The 18909-nt window shown below is 50.5% G+C and overlaps 1 protein-coding gene across 13 annotated transcripts in view; it reads right to left on the bottom strand.

Annotated features, from left to right (window-relative positions):
• Positions 1–18909, bottom strand: part of DLGAP4 (DLG associated protein 4) — a 178143-nt gene that overhangs the window by 26215 nt on the left and 133019 nt on the right. The window contains exon 1 of one of the 13 annotated variants that reach the window (XM_074605459.1): positions 18759–18840. The exons of 11 other annotated variants lie outside the window; for them this stretch is intronic. The gene's annotated coding sequence lies outside the window, so the exon portion shown is untranslated. Of the gene's footprint in view, positions 1–12990; positions 13010–18758; positions 18841–18909 lie in introns of those variants that run through there. One more of the 13 variants, XM_074605461.1, reaches the window with a different exon arrangement.

The following is an 18909-nucleotide window of genomic DNA, read 5'->3' as shown; positions in this document are numbered from 1 at the left end:
GAACACGACCAAGAGGTTTCAGGACACAGGCGCTGGGACTGTTGAAACCACGTCCCTACCCATCTCTTCCCTTTTTCCCCCCACCCCCTGCCCAAAACCTGAGCATTCGGGCGGCTGTTACAGCATGGGGGTTAGAGATGATTCTAAAGCATACAGGCCAAGAAGTTCTTCCTGCAAGGGCAGGATGGAGCGAACAAGCTAAACAGACTGCCCCTCGCAGAGACCCCCTCACACAACCAAGGACAAAATGGTTTTGGAGAAGACCAGCTCAGACTTTCCAAACAGCTCCTGGGAATAAGGAGCCGTCCTCGCAGCAGTGTTTGTAGGTGGCCTGACCTTGCTCCCACGCACACCCCAAGGTGAGTACACTTTCACCAGCTCTTAGTGAAAAATCCCACCTCTACGTTTCTCTGCGAATCCCAGCCAAACCAGACACTTTGAAGATAGCCCAAGGCTAGAGTTATTTCTCCACTTGGCCATCTCCCCACGCTTGGCCAGGGAACAATTTTGGGCTTGGAACGAGTTATTGCATTCACGCAGCCACTCCTTGTCATGCCAGTTGTCCAACACCAAGACCAGCTGTAGGATGAAATTCACAGTAACTGCAGCTTACCCTTCCAAATGAAATGCCAATCTTTCAACGCAGTGCTTTCCAGGGCAGTCACCAATCAGCCCTTTGCCATGTTCAGCTCCAAAGGATTGCTGAAAACAGAGCTACACTGGCTACCAGCACACACTGACGCCATGTCAGCTACTCGGGGGTTCATCCAGCAAGTGCTTTCACCTTAAGCGGCCTTGCAAACCAAGAACCACCAGACAAAAAATAACTAAACTGCGATCACGTAGACACAAACCTAGAGAAGCGTTTAATCTGTGGGGCACAGCAAGTTTGGGGTCAAGGAGAGCTTATGCAGAAGCAGGTCTCCAGCCATCTGCTCCAGGGGTCAGTCCGTTTGCCAGAAGGATGCTCCATCAGTTAGAGGAAGAATATGGCAGGATACACCAGGGAACAGTGCCTCTGGGAGAGGGACACAGCGGGAGGGAGACTGCTCTGCCCTTGTCACTCCAGTCTGAACCACAGAACCGCACCCAAGCGCGGACCCCCGGCACACGCGCATTGCAGCGGTGCCAGCATCGCCCGTACGGGGACAGTGCACTGGGGTGGCTTGGGGTCAATCCTGATGTCTGTGACACCAGACTGGGAAACAAACCAATCCAATCCCTTCTTCTATGTTTCCCTAGAAAGCAACTTCAAGGAAACATTGAGGTTGTTTATGTACCACAGCCACACTTTCAGAGGAAGAGATACCCCAGTCAAGTTTCTTGGACGTAGGCCATGCCAGCAGAGTGAAGACAGACGTCCTAGATACTGACTGAAGAGACTTCATAATCATGGTAAGCGACTAAACACAAGAGGTCCATCCCTTTGGAGGAGAAAGCTGCTCTGAAGGCTCAGCCAGGGTTTCGATGAAGGTCAGTGGAAGGGAAAGACTCTACCAGAGGTCTCCTCTCTACAGCTTCTGGCAGCCAGGCAGGAGAAACACTGTGAACTTGCCGTCAGCAAGAGAATGACAGAGCAGGGAGCAGCGCCGGCAAGAAGCTGAAAAAAAGGAAGTGCTGAAACCGCCCCCATTACAGCACAGGTTAATGGAGACCTAGAGTGCACACTGCAGAAATTAATTTTCCTCCTCAATATACCTAAAGAAACAACATCCTCAGCTCTGTCACTATATGAGAGCGAGAGAAAAAAATCTCCTTTATCCCCTAACAGCCTTTCAAAGGCAAAAACCAACCAGAAGCGCTTTTGAAGATAAATTAGTGGTCCTGTGGCAAGTGAAGAGGTGGGACAACACCACATAGGTGCCTTTAATTTTCAAGTGTCTGGTTTCTATCATCTTCCAATCACACGAACTTGGTGAAGAGCTGGAAGCTCTCCTGCTTGCTCCAGCTCCGACTGCGCATCAACCCCCAGTCGGGGGTGCTGGCACCTTCCCAGAAACAAGTGGGGTTGTCCCAAACAGCTGCTGCCTTGCTGCAGGGCAGCCTCGGAGCCTGCTGGGGGGCTGCTGCTCTGCCGGCTCCAGCAAGCGTCTGAGCACCCGGCCGGAGGCGGCCGCCTGCACGAGGATTATTCTCTTGCTGACTTCCAGGGAGGCAAAGCAAAGAGCGGCTCGGACAGCCCTTCCTACACAACTGACCGTTCCCCCCTTGCTGGGGCTAGCGTCTTCAGCACGATCATCAGCCCCAGAATGAACCTGATCCTCAGACAGGGATATAAAGCCGCTCTGTTTCTATTACTATCCCAGCCATCCAGAAGACACAGGATGCCTACGAGATGACAGCAGACAAGCTTCATACCAACAAACCAAAGTCCTGAGATGGTGAAAACAACTTTGCATCAAAGCAGCGATAGCAAAAAAAAGTCCAACCCCCTTCCAGCAACAAATTCAGTTCTCCTATTTTTCTAGCTGTAACCAAGATGCACAGTAGAGCTGAGGAAACAAAACAGTAACAAGTATTTTGGATACTGTTTTGTAAACAGATGCATGGCCAGTTATCTCACCGTGGGAACATTAACATGAGTAGGCTCTGAGAGGGAGCAGCAGAGCGCTCACAGAGTTATTTAACTGCAGGCTTTGAGCAGCTTGCATCACCTCCGACAGTACATTTCCATGAGTCTGCAACATCAGCAGCTTATGCTGCAAGACACCTGGAAGAATCTTGGGAAGCACCATCTCCCTCGGGCACCATGGGACTGTCCCCTCCTGCTCTAGCCACTGACAGGCACAACCATGAGGACAGTTAGAGGAGGTATTTCTACTGCTAATTGTTAATTACATTAATTGACAAGAGATCTGACTCAACTGCTGTAGAGCCTGGTGAAAACTGGGCCTCCTACTCCCCATAGCAGGGATGCCTTATCCTTGGGGAAAGGGCGTAACAGCAGCAGTGAGTCACCTTACACACAGAGCAGGCCACCACTTCAACGCAATTTATACCAGGGCAGTTTACCGATTTCAGTGTGGTCTGCCTACCCTGGCAGGCTTCGTACCAAGGAGTCATTACTTTGAGTGGTTCAAGTTGCATACAGCTCACTCAGGCACCAAAAAGCAAGACATGAAAACAAGGAATCTGAGTAAAATTAAAGGTAGCATCTTCTGCACAAGTTAACATGAGCAGGCATCAGCGTGGATGTGATCCATGAACAGAACACCACGATCAACACCCACGAGATCAAAGGAAACACCAAATATAGAAAGACAGTATTAGGTGGGCAGCACAACAGAGAATACTAACTCCAAGTGTGCTCACGCTGCCCACTGCGACACAAGCGTCACAGCAACAGAGCTGAGGGACAGCCGCAGAGCTGGGAGCGGAAAAAGCCGGGCTCCAGAAGCAGGCCAGAGAGCCAAAGCCCTTTCCTCTCCTTGACACGGTGGGGAGCACCCCACGACTCCCGTCAGGGCCCCTGGCCACGCACCGGGTGGTGGCACACAGCCCTGCCCCAGCAACGCCGGGGACAGGGACCTGCTGGGCTGGGGGCTACAGCTGCGGCATCCCAGCTTTATTAACATCCAACTAATGAAGCAGAGAACAGAAGAGCCACATAATTTGTGGTTTCTCTAGGTCAGGAAGCCAAGCATGTGGCAATTTGCAGTACAAATATTAGTATTGTGTTAAATTAAGTACCACCTTTCCCAAGAGCCAGGATCGTCTCCAACTGAAACACAGCACGCCTTCCAAAACTGCTGTTCCGGCAGGACACACGTCTCTGGGACGGCACAGCCTCTCCCCAGGACTACTGAGTTTGAGTGACAGTTTTAAAGCGCTCCCTGTTCAAAATTAAGGGAGAGAGTTGATACGCTACGGCAGTGCAGGAGGGAACACCTAGATACAACCATTTCAGTCACAAGTTTTGCACAAAAACATCATCACGCCCAAGTTCTGCAGACACTCAGACGCGTACGCGCACATACAATTTCAGGAAGCAGTCAAGAATGCATTCCGAAGTCGAGTACCACCATCCAAATTAAAACCACCCTTCAATTTATTGTCTTAAAGACTCCAGCCCCGTCTCTGTTGGCTTCTGCAGCGATCTTGAAGTACGAGTGTGATTTAAGGGAAAGTTTAACACAGCATGAATTCACACAATCGCTGGAAGCCTCAGTTTACCAGATTGCTACTTTTTTCATCAGGAAGTTACATTCCAGGACATCCTTTGCCTGTCGGGCCAGATTGGGGTAGTAGCCCTCCTCATTACTACAGGTCGCACTGAACTGAGCAAAAACCAGTAGCATTTAAAGCCAGAGATGGGGTCTGGTAGGCAAGTGATCTTGCTGCTTCCAAGTCCTGGAAGTTACCGGTGAATGCTCTCAGGAATCTGACTGACGAGAGAACAGCTTTATGGTTTAATTCAGCTGCCCTTGCCAGAACGAACAAATTTGCCTTAGGCTTTGGTTCTTGCACATTAGATGCAAGAAGCTTTGTAACATTAAAGCTTAAATTATTTCACACTTCCTTTAGATTTCACATATACAACGTGTATCCTCTGTGTGTTACTATCACAGCAGTCCTTAGTTTCTATTAGGTCTGTACATGCGAGAGAAATACAGTGCGAAGAGCAATGGCATGGAATAATAATTGCTTCTGAAGTGTTAAAGTGATCAGTCTGGTTGTGGTAGGTGGTAAGTCAGACCCCACCCTGCGATGTCCCACTGTCGTTTTGAACGTTCAGCCCCATCACAGAGAGGGAAGGTGCCAGGGAACAAGAGGACAAACAGAACCTAAGAGCAACGCAGCACAACCCAAAACTCTGGAGGGAGATTACACTTAAAAAAAAAACCCAACAAAACAACAAAACCACAACTAATCATAAGCTTCCCTGCATTCAGACGACCCCGCTGTCCCCCTTCCCACCCCTGTCCCACCTACTGCTGCAGAGGACTCTCTGCAGCCTGACAAGGTGAGCAACAAGCACTCACTGCCTCTCAAGGCAAGGAATATAACCACGACCTCAACGCACAAACACTTCAGCAGCTGCACTCTAAGGAGCACGTGCAGAGCCGGAATCACAGCACTTGAACTTTGTCATTTCCAGGATCTTTGAGAACAGCGGCCCAGCTTTTCATGCCCTGGTACCTACCAGGCTGCCAAGTACCAATTCAGATGTGTTATTAAGCATCCTGCTTTCTGGAAGCATTTACCAATACTAGAAAAATTAGACCTCCTGTTCAGAGACACCTTACTAAGGAGAGTCACTCATTTTATCAATGAGACTTCACCATAAAGCCAGCTACAAAAGTTATTCATAAATCTCACCTGTATGGAAAAAGAACTCTTTATGCTTAGCTTTTTAGATACTGGAACATGCAGAAGCTGTGCAGAGACCAGAGTTCCCACGTGCACAAGTTCCACTGCAGAACATGCAAAGTTCCCCCTTCAGCAGATGCTGCTGGGCTATTTCTGTCCTACATTTACGACTGTAGCCATGCGAAAACCCCTAGCTCTGATCTTCACCACTTAAGAGATGCGGGAAAACAGCAACCAATGGACCAGCCCACGGAGCTTGAGAACCACACTGGGTGCTTCCCAGCAAGAGAGACTCCGCTGGCAGCCTACCAACCGTGTTCACTGGACCTCGACGCATTACAGAAGACAAGCTCCAAGTCAACACAGCCATAAAGCAGCCACCCTCAATCAAGAGCAGTGCTGAGTTTGGCATGAATCAGCTGCGGTACGCACGACCAGGCTCGGAGAACCTCAGTACAAGAGGCCCATTGAACAGCGTCCACTGCCCCTTCAAATAAGAAAAGCTGTTAGTAACTTGAAGTGAACTGCATGGGGAGGGCAGACGGAATATAGGACCATAGGTCTGCCCACGTCACAGCACAGCGTGCGCAGGTATCTCCTAAAGCAGCACAGCCCAGCTTCCTCCTGCTCCACGCTCCATGGAAACCTCAAAGGACTTGGAAAGCCTGGGCAAGGGCCTAAGCACGACTTGTGGCTTCTGGGGACACTTACTGCAGGAAGTCACACTGCCTCTCCGTGCCACAAACTGACAAGCTCTTCCCAAGCTTCTCACAGTCCTGCAAACAGGAATAAGCATAAGCCAGTTTTAACACTGTTGAAGTTAAACTGACAGCTCAGCTTTCAGCACCGGGGAGGCGTTCGGATCAAGAAACATATCTGACAGTTTTATCCAGCTCGGCTTCCCTCCGATCTTTAAAGTTTCTCAGTGTTGCACAAACCACAGTGCAGCAAGTCTGCCTAAAATATACAGATGCCACTGACACAGAAGTGATTCACATCCTCGAAGTGTGTCACTACTGGCTAGACAAGGAGATCTTTAATACTGAAAACAGCCAAGTGCCACCCATGTCCACTTGGTGTTTGCCCTGCGTGTGACACCACGAGTAAGCAGAGCTCTACGCGAGCAGAGAGAACCCAGGCAAGCGCAGACCTTGGTTCACTAAGGTATCTTCCTTTTGCTGAGGGGTTAGAAAAGAACAAGACAAAGAGCAAATGCACTTTTCTTTAAAGTAAAGGGAAGGAGCCTGCTATCTCTTGCCACTCACTGACCAGCAGTTAATAATAGGTGAAAAGACACCAAGAAAAACATCTTGCTCTATCATTCTGAAGCACAGCAGCTTAGCTAGATGGGAACCTGAGGCTTCCAGGTGTTCTTAAGTAACCACTTTTCATCATCTACTTACAAGCACCTGACAGCTCTGCATCATCTACTTTTCTCTATAACAGTTTGCTTTGAGCCCAAGTCTACATCTTGTTGACCTCCATCTCTGGGTGATGTCCGCAGGAGCTCTGTTTACCTTTCAACAAGGATACACGGCCACTGCTGCTACAGGATCAGGCAGCTCTGGTTTCCAAATCTTTATCAGAGATCACACAAGACAACTTGATTTTCGTCTCCAGGTCCTGGCTTGCGGCATGCAACCTGCTGACTTACGATCTGAACAAGCACTTGGTGTCACAACCCTTAACCAACCACTGCCGAAAGAATGCCTGAAACTTCAATGCTGGAAAGGTGCCCAGACAAACTTGTCACAATTTTCACTACCTTATCTTTCAGGCGGGAATGCCATTTCCTTGCATATCTCAGATATATTTTGCAGAGTTATTCTGCGCGCTCGCTCTTCCCCGTTAAGTTTGGATACTGCTTACCATCCTGTAGGTGACCATCTTCTACAAAGATATCTTTTAAAACTTGTTTGAATGACAGGTATGTTGCCCTTATGTCTGAATTTCAGAGAACTCAGCAGAACACCACATTGACTTGCAGGATATTAGGTTTTTATGTTTCTGTTCCCACCTTGGCCAGCACCTCAGTTTTTCCTTCTGCAAGTGCATCAGCTGTTACAGATGCCAGTCAAGCCAGTCTGAGGGATTCAAGGAACCTGCAAGAACCGAGGGAAGGGGGTTTGCCATGGGGGAAGAGGATATCATACAATGCAATTGGCAAGATTAATACATCCGTGCTGAAGTCCAAGCTGGTGACTGTAGCCCTGCTGGTGGAAGCAGGCTGCAGACCAGCAGCAAGGAAACCTGGCGCAATTTGTGACAGAGGAGAGGGTCTTGGCCTCTCCTGCTGACCTCTTACTCCCCAAAGGAGCACAAAACTGACCTAGCTGCCTTTGTAACAGCAGCTATGGAAGAACCAAGCAGGAAGCCAGCAACCCCCAGAGATTTGTTGCTCATGAGAGCTGCTCCTGTTGAGCCCGTTCCAGAGCTGGACGACTCCATTCCTCACCAGCAAGACTTACCTGCTGGAAGCAATGGGGAAAGGAGAGGTCCCCCAGAGGACCATTAATTCAGTCAGGTTATTCATATTTTTGAAAGACAAGGGTACAAAAGCAGCCTACACAGCCTCTTCTAACAAACTCACTATATATAATAGAACCTAGCACTGGAGATAATATGGTGGTCAGATTATCTGACATACGCTTGGCATTCAAGTCTGCCCAAAGCCATCGCTGGCGGAAGAACAGAGCAACTAAGAATATCAGGTCATGGACTCATCCACAGAATTATCCCCACTCAACCCTGTAGAGCACAAGTTTGGGGGATAAGGAAGCCCATGCAAAGTCTTATTCTGAAAGAACGAGCCATTTCACAGCAACTTGCTCATGTAGTAAAGGAATTTGTTGGGGTTAACTGTGCTTAGAGAAGCCCACGAGTAAGGGCAGGAGGACTGGTTTCCTCCTAGGAAGCAATCTATTCATAACCTTTACTGGAAATCTCCAAATACTTTGGAATTAGCTGTTTTGCTGTATCAAGGGAAACTTCCCATAGATGAGGTAGTTTTCTACACACACTGAAAACTGAAAGTACGCTAAAAATCATACCTGAACTTACAAACCATGCATAATTTGTAGATGAGCTTTTAACTTTTTTCCTAAATGACATCTGTCTGCAAACTGTAGTCCTAAGCAATTTCAATCTTAGCCCTTTATGCATTCATTTCCTCCTCTATAATTACTACAGTGCTCGAAGTCTTAGAGTAGCCTTGGTGTGGGCAGCTCCACAGCCCTCGTAGCAATCAGGACAGATTCAACCAGTGTCAGGAGAAAACTAAAACATTTCCTACCCTCCACAGTTTTTAACCAATATTGGTTAAAAAAAGCAAGTTTTAGCATCTTTGGCCAGACAGCTAGCTATTTTAAGACCAACAGCACTACAAATTAACACGATTCAAATGCAACTGTCCTTCCAGTCACATTCTCCTCCTAAACAGGACACTTATCAAGGCCTCCAAGGGAACAGACAAGGGGAAAAACACTTTGTCTTCATGCTATGAGCTGCTCTAGCCTTTCATCTTAAAAACCCGGCAATTCAGAAAATAAATTAGAAAAAAAGAAGAGGAGTCTGTCAGCAGAACTGCTGGAAAACAGTTTTGATCCTTTCAGGAAAACAGCCAGAAATTTCTCTCGCACTGAAAAAGTCAATTTGTTTCAGCTTGCCTGTTACATGAAATTTTATCCCTTTTGTCTGAATACAAGGCTGCTTAAAACAAGCAAAGCACGAGGGAGAAGATGTACTACCGTGCTTGCCAAGCAAGCACCAGCCCCGACAGATTACAACCCAGAGCAGCCCAAGCCAAACGGTGCAGGTGCCGTGCACAGGGCCCTGGGGAGCAGCAGGGCCAGAACCCAGCAGCGTGACAGCAGCCTGGCTCACCCCAGAGCTCCAGATACACCCCACGTCCAGGGGAAAGACCTACATGCCCCCTCCCCTAATATCAGACTAATACAAGCAGAAAAGTTACAGATAACACGCTTCTGTGATAACTGCGACAAAGCCCCTTTATCAAAAGTGACAAACAATTGGAAAGTGTTAGCTCCCTGCTTGCCAGGTCAGGCACCGAAGACCGTCCTGCCTCTTATTAATCAGGAGATTAGTTAATATTTGAGTAGGCTGTTACAGCTCCAAGACACAGTATCCAGTACGCTGTGCCATGCTCTCAGACCCCTGGCAAGAAAGTGGAGAAAGCTGAGGACAAACGCAGGGAAGAGATCGCACAGAGCAGAACGCATCCCCACAGTCTTTGCAGTGGTAAGTCATGGCATTTCAGGAAACGAGAAGAAAGTTCCCAGGATTTTGGCAAAGAGCAGAATTAAGCCACGAAAGAAGCCCAGTTCTCTGTTACATTCCCTTCTCCACTGAGCTCATACATGAGGGCATACAAGTCAAATCCTGTTGGCTTTCATGATCTCATCGCATAGCTCTCAGCAGCCCAGCTACCCCATTATTTGCTTCCGTATTCCCACAGTGGAAACAGCTGTCTCAGAAGTGTCAGAAAGGCAAGAGACCCCAGAAAGTTCCCCAAACCAACACCCTGGTGATAGAACAGCTTTTTTGACTGCCATCAGAGTTCGCTAGACAAGCTCAGTACACCTGTTACCCGGCCGCAAGAAGCGCCAAGCCCATCAGGCCGGGACTGAAATGCAGCTTAGTGGTACTTGGGTTTTCAGCATCACAAATGTTTGTTAACAGGGCTCAACCACAGCAGCGCAGCAATAGCTGGAGATTTTGGGCTTCCTGCCATTCATTTATTTAAGTGTTTATTTAAGTAAGAGAGCTCAACAACGGACGCAGCAACAAAGATAGTTTTGAGAAAGTGATTATATTGCCTCTTCCACCACCACTACGGAAGCAACAGCCTTAAAACCGCATCTGTAATTCAGGCTCATGTAAAAGCTGTCTTCCCCAAAACCTATTGAGCTGTTCTGCTTTCTCCTCCCAGCTATTGACTACTGGGGTGGATGGGGCGAGGAGGAATTTTAACAACTGCCTCCCGGACACTTTTCAGTGATGCCATAGATTGTGACATCACGGCTGTCTCCATGGTGACACGGCAACACAACTGAATCCAAACAGGAGGCCAATTAGAACAAGAAAGCTCCTTTGTGGTTGGAACCATAGTAATTAACAGAAATAAGAGAAGCTGTTACAGAAAGCACATCATTCCAACAATAAAAACCTTGCTTTTAGTTTGCCAGGTGAACCTAAAACCCCCAAACCATGGCTAAGTATAAAAAAAGCCCATCTAGACTGGAAAACCCATGATATCATTAGCTTCTTTCCCAGCTCTAACGAACTCTCAGCACAGCCTGGATCGGAGAAATCATTTTTCCTCTCCCTCACGTCAAGTTCTCCTTTCCATTGTAGCCTGCCCACATGCTTAAAGAGGCTTCTCAGCCCACCACACTCAAGCAAAGCCTCCCAGCTGCTTTTCAACTTGCTACAATTAGCACGCACACATGTGTGCATGTGTGTGGGAACACACAGAAGAAACCAACCCAAGGCCACCAATCCATAGTGACTCACGCCAGCGAAGACTCCACCTTCAAGGATGAAGCACGCTCAGGATTTGAAACAGATTACGTGAACAAGCCCTGGACCCCCTAGGTATCTACACCGTGTTGTTTTCAACCTCCAAATCAGCAAGAGACATACAGGAGCAATCTCTGCTAGCGCAAGTTAAATTGTTAAGGTGCTGCTGGGGGCATGTTAAGCCAAATCTGACTCCCTGATGGATCTCCACACTCCACCCTACAGAGCACGTTAATCAGGAAGCACTTGCTGCAGTCCCAGAGATAAGGCAACTGCTGCATCGCTCCAGAGTGCCCAGGAGCGACACAAAGCTAGTTGGAAGTCCCCAGGGCAGAGCAGCTGTTTTAGAGTGTACCACAACTGGGCTTTAACTCTCCTTTGTCTACAGATTCAGCCCATTAAACACTAGCTACATTCAAGAGTACAGTTTACAGCATTTTTCTTTTCTCAAGCAAGCCTAAGCACTGCAGCAGTCCACGATTAAGCTTAAGGTACACTTTCCAAGAAAGCAAGTGTGGAGGTGTAAGGCATAGCATGAAGTCAGGAGCTCTGCACCCAACACAGCAGCTCGAGCATGGCCGTACCCAACAGGCTCATGGCTGGTGGTTAAACTTTCAAGCGTAACGCTGCTTCCCAGAGCTGCGGCAAGCAGACCTGTTCTGTTCCTCTCCTGCAATCCGATGGGAAAGAGGTATGTCACTCTCCACACACAGGTCCCTAGTACTGGCAAGATCGTGGCATGTGGAGGCTGGGCAGCAATCAGGCTGGCAGCTGTTTTGTGATAAGGGTGTTTTTGTGACAAGCTGGTTAAAACTCTAACTGAGCCAGCCTAAAAAAGTGCTGCTGAACAGCATCACACCATAAGAATTAGCATAAGATAGATTTATCAGGTACCCTCAACAACTGCAGCAGAAGCAGTTCTCAGTCATAATCCATCCAAGTGAGTCTTTGTACACAACACTTTTGCCAGCTCCTACCTCAGCCTGGTCACATTATTTCACATGCAACAGCAGCACTTGAGTTAAGGCATTTAACAGTGACTAGGGTTCCTGCTAGGAGTCCCTCAGCCACTAGAACTGAGCCATCCTGTGGCACACTTCTGAGAAATGGGACAATGGGACTTCCTCAAGCCAGTCACCTGGTTTTAGTTCATTCTGGCCTCAGTGTTCCTGGTATGTGAACTTGTTCACCATGAACTGCAATCATATCCACCTGCTGTCCGAACACATACCATCACCCATACCCAAAGCACATTTGCCAACAGAGCAAGAACTAGAAGAGAGCAGACAACACGATTAAGCATGAACCAGGTTTTGCAGCACTAGAGAAAGACATCAGCTACCGAAGGGAAAGAAACCTGAGAGAAGCAGAAATAATGGCTTTGGAAATAACCAGCCTCTAAAGTTATTTTTAGAGCTGCCTCCCCCAGCACCCAAGATATTCAGAGCCCTTGGAAAAAAAAAAAAATCAATCAAAGGTAAGCGCACAAATAGCAGTGCCAGAAGAAAGCAGACAGTGCTTCAAAGTTTACTGCTGTCAGAACACCGGCAGCCTAAATGGCTGGCCCAGTTCTGTCCTTTGATTCGAGGAGGCCTCATTAGTCTGAGCTCTGCTTTGCTCCACCATAGCAAACTCGCAGGAACTTCACCAACTCCACCGGAGTCGAGCCACTCGCGTGTTGGGGGAAACAAGGGGCGCTGCTCGGTGCCTGGGGCCCGCAGCAGGCCGGCTGTCAGCCCGCCGGCGGGCAGGGCTGAGCACAGCGCTTTCAAGCCGGGTAAAGCCAGACGGACACTTTCATCCCTCCCTTTTAAAGCTCGCCGCTACCAGCGCCCAGGATGACGGCTCAGGGAGAGTTTCCTCCGGCTGCCTCCCGGGACAGAGCCGGCCGGGCAGGCTGCTGTGCTCCTCGGCACCGCTCCAGGCGAGCGGTGCTGAGACACCGGCCCGGAGAGGCTGGCGCTCCCCGCTCCGCCCGCCCTCACGCCGGTACCCGCTCCGGCCCAGAGGGGAAAAAAACAAACGGCCGAGGCGCGGGGCGTCCCCGGACCAGCGCTCCCCGCCGCCCGCCAGGAGCCGGCCCCGGCCCGGCAACGGCCTCCCCGCAGCAGGCCCCGGGCCGCCCCCGGCCCGCCCGCTTACCTCGCCCTACGGCTGCTGCAAAGAGCGGAGGCCGCAAAGCGCGGGCGGCGCGAGGGGAGCGGCACGGGCCGGGCCGGGGCCGCCTCCCCCCGCCGGGGCCACACGGCATCGGCGGCAGCACCCACTCACCCCGGGGGCAGCGGGATCACCCGCCGCTGGTCCACGCAGCCGGGAGAAACCCGCTTTGGGGAGGGGGAGGGCGGGGGGCACACAAGCTCTGGGCATCTGCTGGCTCCTGCGGGGCTGTCCTGGGCCCCCCACCCGCTCTGGGGAAGCGCATTCTCCAGAGGCTCTGCCTCCCTTTTTATCTCTTCGGCTTGCGAATCTCTTCAGTCCTGACACCACGTCGACACTGCTCCCCACAAAGGGCTACGGGAAGGAATTAAAGCATCACACAGATGAACAGCCAAAAATCAGGGACACCGCCCCACGGCCAAGTGGGTCCTGGGGAGACACAGGCCTGGCACAAGCCCAGCACGTCCACCAGCAGCACACACAGCTGACGGGGAACAGCATCCACACCAGGAGCTACACAGGCAAGAGGACTGAAGATGGATATCTGTACGAGCTTTTTGCTCCCCTTTCCCCAAAGGCCTGATTTCTGCCCGATTCAGGGTTTGGCTTGAGCAAGGAGGGCTCCAGTGAGAGAGCAGGGCTGTAAGAGCCTGGCTTAGCAACCCCGGGTGTCTTGCAGCACTCATCTCCAGTAAGCACCTTAACAGAGCAGCGATAAAAGCTAATGTGCAGCACAATACCGCTATTAGCAGCGGCAGCCTCCAGAATGCCCTAGAAGATTGCAGGGTGACTGTGAGATGCAGACGTTGGAGCCTGGCACCAAGTGCAAAGGCCAACGGCAGCAGTGCTGCGGCCAAGGCAACAGGCTGCCGGGAAGCAGAGACCTGCTCTCCAGCATCCAGGATTTCCCTGCTCACGGCCTTGCTCTTGGCACACTGCGAACTTGAGGGTCGCTGAAACTCAATGCTTTCAAATCAAAGTAGCTACTTTGTTTAGGACCTGAGCTGAGGAGGTGGAAGCACCATCCAATACCCTTTTTCTTCCAAGGGATCAGAATAAGCAGCTGTTCGGGCACTGGCAAAAGTTCTCAAGCTCTATTCTACTAGTACCTCCCTCCCCAAACCCACCTTCTCCCCTGGAAAGTCCCAGTCCGTGTTGTACAAGGCTGGGCACTACACCAGCTCCGCACTGCCAGGGAACTCGCTTTGCTCACAGTAGCAGTGCTAAGAGGCCAAAATCCCCAGCCCAGGACCGCCGGAGTGGCAGGTCAGACAAGAAAGCACTGCTATCCGTTCAATAGAACACACCAAAAGCTGGAGGAGTTCCTGGACAGAAATGCTGTGACTCAGGACCCCATGTTTGAGCCAGGCCGAGAGGCTGAGAAAAGCCTCAGGGTTCAAACAAGAAAAGAGAAAGCTTCCCAACAAAACAGTGACCTTACAAGAGGCGAGGGAGGCCAGCTGGACAACAGCGTGCTGGCTCTCGAGCTGCCCCGACACACGCTGCTCTCCACAAGAGCAGCACTGCCTAATCCGGCAGCCGAGCAGGCAGCGGCCCAGCTCTAACAAGGGCCTTCAAGAGAGGGTCCAGAAACCCCCCTGGGGACAACTCCTCAGGACCCTTTGGGACACTTTCTCCAGCTTCAGATTCTCTTATGTGTCAGGCCTAGGAGGGATGTAATATCCATGCTTTAACTTCCCAATTTTAACTTTCAACTTAACGCAGCTGCAGATATGCCCACCCTGGGTAGGAAGTTTTAGGCTTGGAGATGCCTCTTCTGCACAGCAAATGCCCTGCTGGGGCTCTGTTCAGTGAGATCCTCAACCACTCCCAGAATATAAAAAACAAGACGCACAGTTCTTAGAAGTTTGACTAATCTTATGACAAGAACTTGCAATAAAAATTCTCTTTTATCAACTCTTAAATACCTTTTAGCTTTCATCAAATATCACCTCGCACTATGACAGCGCATCAGTAGAAAGGCATATGCAACTTCTAATCTTTGCTTTAATTCCAGCTCTGACAGACTTGCACCACAAGTAAGAATCTACCTTTGAAACATTCACCGCTCGAGTTTCTCGGCCAGCTTCAAACTGGTGAGACAACACAGTAGCTTAAGCTTTGATCTCTTAGAAGATCATTGCAGTGAAACCTGGCTGTCTTAATGAAGAGTACTAAATAAGATACACAAGACTGATAGTCAATATGCCCTTGATGCAAATACTAGGGCTAATGTTTAAAATTTATTCATCCTTACGCTGTTCCCCTTTTGAGCACTGCTGTCTGATGCAGCGAGCTGCTGCCCGTCTCAGGCGAGTCCCTTTTAAAGATACTGTTTTAATTTTCTTGGTGTTGCCAGAAGAGCTGACAAACTTAAGCCCCAGAGACCCCGGCACAGCCGCGAGGATAACCAGGTTGCTGTGTGCGCCATCTGCTAAGACGAAGCAGCAGTGGGCAGGCTGCAGTATTCATACAGGTATCGGATGCCCTTCTCGCATCCCAGTACGTGTATGTGCCCCTCTGTGCCTTTACCGGCAATTTCACAGTGCAAGCGCAAGCCCACCATCAAGAACCCCATGGGGGAAGTAGGAGAGAATCAGAACTCAGCTGTCTTCCTCCACATTATTTAAATGCTGCAAGGAAATTCGGGAAGAGGCCTGGCAGTGCATAACCCCCCGCCCTGCCCTCCTACAGAAATGGAACAGAATCTCCTGGGGGACCGTTTCTTGCCCCCGGACTGCTTGTCACCTGTCCTTGATAGCAGGCCAGCAGCCCGCACCGCGGTATGTAGACACCGGTACTGCCCTACCTTATGTTGCCCATAAAATTAGAGACCAGGCTCTCATGGGCAGATGCATCTGAGCGGTTACCTCACTGTCTTCGGTGGAAACCGCAAATGCTTTTGAAACAGCGCTGTTGGGGTTTACAACCAGACCCTGGCAGAGCAGAGAAGCAAAACACAGGGCTAAGGCCCAGGGCAGGACTTCAGCCACGGGGCTGTTGCTGCCCTTGCCCACTGCTTCTCCGGGGGACAGAAGGCTGACAGTGTTCCCATCTGCCCCGAAGGGCCAGCAGTTCATTAATTTTGCAAGACAAATTGAAGTGGACAGAATTCCCACTCTCCTCATTAAGCAGCCCATCTGCAAATAGTTTAACTTCCACTTGTTTAAAGGCAGCTTATGTCAAACACCCTGGTGGCATTCTGTCCCCCGCTTCTCCCTCTCTCCAGGTGTCAGGCCGGCACAGAGAAGGGAAGGATCAACTCATTCTTTCCTGAGCTCTTCCAGAGGGACCCGACTTTGCCGTTCTCATACCCGAGCCCCAACTACAGCCTTCACAGAACTTTATCCCACAGCCTGAACTCTAATCGCCTTTCAAAGCAAACAGCAATCATACTTAGTATTTCTCCCCTCCCTTCTTAAATCTGCTCTGATAGGAAACACACTGACAACTTTTCACTGCAGAAATTAAAGTGGATTTTTCTTGAACAAGGCCACCCGCCTGCACAGCCTTAATCCTTCCAGCTCACATATGTTCCTGTAACTTGCACTGCACTGAATCCAATTATGGCTCCTCAATTCATTAAAGAATATTTGAGGCTGTTGCGCAGGTTGCACAGAGCAAAAGTATCAGCTGAGGAGACAAACCCAAGCCCTGCTGCAGTATGGCTTTGCCGCCTTACTCCTGCAGACGGGCATGTAGTGCGTGATTAGGAAAATTAAGTGTCACAGAGTGACTTTTACAGGGTCCGGTGAACAGTTCACTCCAAACTATTTGAGGCTGGACTCAAACAACAGGAAAATCTATACAGGAGACAAGAACTGACATACAGTTATTTGTAAGCGCCTGGCAGTTATTAGTTACCCATTAAAAGCTTTTTAAATTATATTGCTCTGGCAGCATGCGCAGCTAAGGATGAGCTCAGGGAACAGCAGGTCTCCCATGCATTACACATTAGGCTGGGGCAGTAGATGAATAACCTTGAGCTAAGTAGTCAGAAGTGTCCACAAATCTAAACTGTATGCACAGATTAAGCAACCGGGTATCCAACTACTGACTCACACGCAGCTGCGAAGCACAATGCAAGCTCTCCCCAGCAGCTGACCACGTTTGCCCCGTCAGCAAGAGGGCTGGGACACCGGCTACAGCCGATCAAGTTCCACAAAGGTACCTGTTGGCCTCAGAGTGCTCCGTGGTTTACCGAACCCCGTTGCGTTCTCAGTATTCTCCACATAGTCAATCCACAGATAACAGAAATCAAGTTCTTCCATTATCACCTTTGCTGATGAGGATCTGGCAGGGACTGCACAGGCTCTTCTCATCCTTTCAAAACCAGCACACTGCACAGCGGTTACACCCAGCACTTCAAGGCCCAAGTGACAGATCCCGCGGCCCTCAGCTACACCAAAAACTCTTACGCTGTCGCTACGGAGGCGGAGCAGAAGTAGCAAGCTATAGATGCAAACCCAGTGTATAGCAGTTTAGCACTTGCACCTCAAAGATGAGCTTTTAGGTTTTCCACGACTGCAACGTGTCAGACCAATTCTGCAGATAACCTCCGGAATACCTGGGTACCACTGCAGAGTACGCACACAGAAATTGTCTTAATCTGAAAGACAAGCAGGCTGGATTTGATGGCTAGTTAGGCTTACTTTTCTCCACACTTTCAAGAACACATAACTTCATAGCACCAAATTCCTGTTGGAAGAGCAATTACTAGCTAAGTAATTTGGACCCTCTGGAGTCAAGTCTGCCAATTTACACGAGTTGGCAATCTGGCTTGTTATCATCCCACATGATTGGAATTTATTTTAGGATCTGATGCCACATGCTGTGGGTTTTTTTTCTTTTTTTCTTTTCTTCTTTTCCTCCCCCAAGTGGCAAGATACAGCCTAGGAGTTATAGAGATCCCAATGCCATTCCTGTCTCAAACCAGAGCTGTCCCTGCACAGCCTGGGGTCAAGATCCATACCTCTGCACAATAAGCAACATTAGTCCTATCAACAGCATCCTGGAAATAATCCTGCTTTTTGAACCTCGTAAGGAAGACTGGAGTAGCAATTAGGATCTACAGTTACTTACTGCTCAAAACTAACCATAACACCTCCCGCCCCCCCAAAAGCGGCACACCAGTACTGACCTACACCTGCGTCTGACTTCAGGGACAATCAGCCCAAACCCTCAGCGAGGGCAGGGCAGCCCAGCCTTGGGCTGGGTGTGACACCAGGGAGCCCCAGCCAGGACCTGTTCTCCCAGCTTAAAAAAGAGACTTTTTAAAGCCTGCTCCGGCCGGGAGGTGCCAGCTCGCTGCGCTGCTCAATATCAGCCCTGGGCAGCATTTGCGCCTCACCCAGACAATACCCTTTTCTTCTCGAGAGGAGGAAAAATCCAACCACCACCTTAAAAAAAAAAAAAGGGAAAAAGGGCCAGGGTCCCCTGGGGGAGAAGACATTTAGCGAAGCACAATTTCTTTCACCCCAGCACCTCGGGGACCCCTTACAGGCCTCCAGCACCGGCCTGACCTGCTACCACCCCGCCTGGCTTCCCGGGGCCGGGGACAGCGGGGCTCAGCGCCGCCGGGGGGACCCGGTGCCGGGGGAACCCGGTGCCCTCCCCCCGCCACCCCACCACCGCGGATCCCCGCGCAGCGAAGGCGGCATGCGTGGGAGGACGGGGCACCCCCCCGCCCCCCGGAGCCCTCCCCCCGCCGACCCACGGAGGGCCGAGACGCGCGTGAGAAGCGGAAGCGCCACCTGCGATCGCGGCGGGGCGGCGGGCCCGGCAAGCAGCGGCGGCAGCAGCAGGCAGGGAGGCAGGCGGGGCGGCGGCACCCCCGCCGCGGAGCCATGCAGGGCCCGGCCCGGCCCCCCGCCCGCCCGCCCGCCGCCGCGCCCCGGGCGGTCA

This window comes from Larus michahellis, chromosome 12, assembly GCF_964199755.1.
Source record: "Larus michahellis chromosome 12, bLarMic1.1, whole genome shotgun sequence".
Taxonomy (NCBI): domain Eukaryota; kingdom Metazoa; phylum Chordata; class Aves; order Charadriiformes; family Laridae; genus Larus; species Larus michahellis.
Note: the sequence above shows the minus strand (reverse complement) of the source record. Positions and strands in the feature narration are given on the sequence as shown.